Source organism: Taudactylus pleione, unplaced genomic scaffold (genome assembly GCF_031769625.1).
Source record: "Taudactylus pleione unplaced genomic scaffold, aTauple2 ptg002179l, whole genome shotgun sequence".
Classification (NCBI taxonomy): Eukaryota; Metazoa; Chordata; class Amphibia; order Anura; family Myobatrachidae; genus Taudactylus; species Taudactylus pleione.
Window position 1 is genome coordinate 62,501 of NW_028286573.1, and position 2,500 is coordinate 65,000.

Genomic DNA, 2,500 nt, shown 5'->3' on the forward strand with positions numbered 1-2,500 from the left:
TTTTCAACTTATCATTGAATTTACTTGAGTTAAGAAGTAAAAGAGGTCTAAAGTTAATGTTTTAGAGCACCTACAGCCAAACCACACTGGACATGCCCAATCTCATCTGATCTTGGAAGCTATGCAGTGTTGGGCCTGGTTAGTACTTGGATGGGAGACCACCTGGGAATACCAGGTGCTGTAGGTAATTTTATACTGCCATAACATTCTTTTCTATTACATTTTACATTTAATTTTTTCAACTTATCAATGAATTTACTTGAGTTAAGAAGTAATAGAGGTCTAAAGTTAATGTTTTTGAGCAACCACAGCCAAACCACAGTGGACATGCCCAATCTTGTCTGATCTTGGAAGCTATGCAGTGTTTGGCCTGGTTAGTACTTGCATGGGAGACTACCTGGGAATACCAGGAGCTGTAGATAATTTTATACTGCCTTAACATTCTTTTCTATTACATTTTACATTTAATTTTTCAACTTATCATTGAATTTACTTGAGTTAAGAAGTAAAAGAGGTCTAAAGTTAATGTTTTTGAGCACCTACAGCCAAACCACACTGGACATGCCCAATCTCGTCTGATCTTGGAAGCTCTGCAGTGTTGGGCCTGGTTAGTACTTGGATGGGAGACCACCTGGGAATACCAGGTGCTGTAGGTAATTTTATACTGCCATAACATTCTTTTCTATTACATTTTACATTTAATTTTTTCAACTTATCAATGAATTTCCTTGAGTTAAGAAGTAATAGAGGTCTAAAGTTAATACTTTTGAGCACATACAGCCAATCCACACTGGACATGCCCAATCTCGTCTTATCTTGGTAGCTATGCAGTGTTGGGCCTCGTCAGTACTTGGATGGGAGACCACCTGGGAAAACCAGGTGCAGTACGTAATTTTATACTCCCATAACATTCTTTTCTATTACATTTTACATTTAATTTTTTCAACTTATCAATGAATTTACTTGTGTTAAGAAGTAAAAGCGGTCTAAATTTAATGCTTTTGAGCACCTACAGCCAAACCACAGTGGACATGCCCAATCTCGTCTGATCTTGGAAGCTATGCAGTGTTGGGCCTGGTAAGTACTTGGGTGGGAGACCACCTGGGAATACCAGGAGCTGTAGGTTATTTTATACTGCCAGAACATTCTTTTCTATTACATTTTAAATTTAATTTTTTCAACTTATCAATGAATTTACTTGAGTTAAGAAGTAACAGAGGTCTAAAGTTAATGTTTTTGAGCACCTACAGCCAAACCACACTGGACATGCCCAATCTCGTCTGATCTTGGAAGCTATGCAGTGTTGGGCCTGGTTAGTACTTGGATGTGAGACCACCTGGGAATACCAGGAGCTGTAGGTAATTTTATACTGCCATAACATTCTTTTCTATTAAATTTTACATTTAATTTTTCAACTTATCATTGAATTTACTTGAGTTAAGAAGTAAAAGAGGTCGAAAGTTAATGTTTTAGAGCACCTACAGCCAAACCACACTGGACATGCCCAATCTCATCTGATCTTGGAAGCTCTGCAGTGTTGGGCCTGGTTAGTACTTGGATGGGAGACCACCTGGGAATACCAGGTGCTGTAGGTAATTTTATACTGCCATAACATTCTTTTCTATTACATTTTACATTTAATTTTTCAACTTTTCATTGAATTTACTTGAGTTAAGAAGTAAAAGAGGTCTAAAGTTAATGTTTTTGAGCACCTACAGCCAAACCACACTGGACATGCCCAATCTCGTCTGATCTTGGAAGCTCTGCAGTGTTGGGCCTGGTTAGTACTTGGATGGGAGACCACCTGGGAATACCAGGTGCTGTAGGTAATTTTATACTGCCATAACATTCTTTTCTATTACATTTTACATTTAATTTTTTCAACTTATCAATGAATTTCCTTGAGTTAAGAAGTAATAGAGGTCTAAAGTTAATACTTTTGCGCACCTACAGCCAATCCACACTGGACATGCCCAATCTCGTCTGATCTTGGTAGCTATGCAGTGTTGGGCCTCGTCAGTACTTGGATGGGAGACCACCTGGGAAAACCAGGTGCAGTACGTAATTTTATACTCCCATAACATTCTTTTCTATTACATTTTACATTTAATTTTTTCAACTTATCAATTAATTTACTTGAGTTAAGAAGTAATACAGGTCTAAAGTTAATGTTTTTGAGCACCTACAGCCAAACCACACTGGACATGCCCAATCTCATCTAATCTTGGAAGCTATGCAGTGTTGGGACTGGTTAGTACTTGGATGGGTGACTACCTAGGAATCCCAGGTGCTGTAGGTAATTTTAAACTGCCATAACATTCTTTACTATTACATTTTACATTTAATTTTTTCAATTTATCAATGAATTTACTTGTGTTAAGAAGTAAAAGCAGTCTAAATTTAATGCTTTTGAGCACCTACAGCCAAACCACAGTGGACATGCCCAATCTCGTCTGATCTTGGAAGCTATGCAGTGTTGGGCCTGGTAAGTACTTGGATG

The 2,500-nt window shown here is 37.9% G+C and overlaps 1 non-coding gene and 8 pseudogenes across 1 annotated transcript; all 9 read left to right on the top strand.

The window, feature by feature from the left end:
* The first annotated feature begins 68 nt into the window (after nucleotides 1-68).
* Nucleotides 69-187, top strand: LOC148431753 (5S ribosomal RNA). The gene has a single exon (XR_015876998.1). It is a non-coding gene; the product is annotated as a 5S ribosomal RNA (ribosomal RNA).
* Nucleotides 188-537: 350 nt separating this feature from the next.
* LOC148431754 (5S ribosomal RNA) lies at nucleotides 538-656 on the top strand (annotated as a pseudogene).
* A 351-nt stretch (nucleotides 657-1,007) lies between these two features.
* Nucleotides 1,008-1,126, top strand: LOC148431755 (5S ribosomal RNA; annotated as a pseudogene).
* A 116-nt stretch (nucleotides 1,127-1,242) lies between these two features.
* LOC148431756 (5S ribosomal RNA) lies at nucleotides 1,243-1,361 on the top strand (annotated as a pseudogene).
* A 115-nt stretch (nucleotides 1,362-1,476) lies between these two features.
* On the top strand, nucleotides 1,477-1,595 carry LOC148431757 (5S ribosomal RNA; annotated as a pseudogene).
* Nucleotides 1,596-1,710: 115 nt separating this feature from the next.
* LOC148431758 (5S ribosomal RNA) lies at nucleotides 1,711-1,829 on the top strand (annotated as a pseudogene).
* Nucleotides 1,830-1,945: 116 nt separating this feature from the next.
* Nucleotides 1,946-2,064, top strand: LOC148431759 (5S ribosomal RNA; annotated as a pseudogene).
* A 116-nt stretch (nucleotides 2,065-2,180) lies between these two features.
* Nucleotides 2,181-2,299, top strand: LOC148431760 (5S ribosomal RNA; annotated as a pseudogene).
* Nucleotides 2,300-2,415: 116 nt separating this feature from the next.
* LOC148431761 (5S ribosomal RNA) overlaps nucleotides 2,416-2,500 on the top strand; it is a 119-nt pseudogene continuing 34 nt past the window's right edge.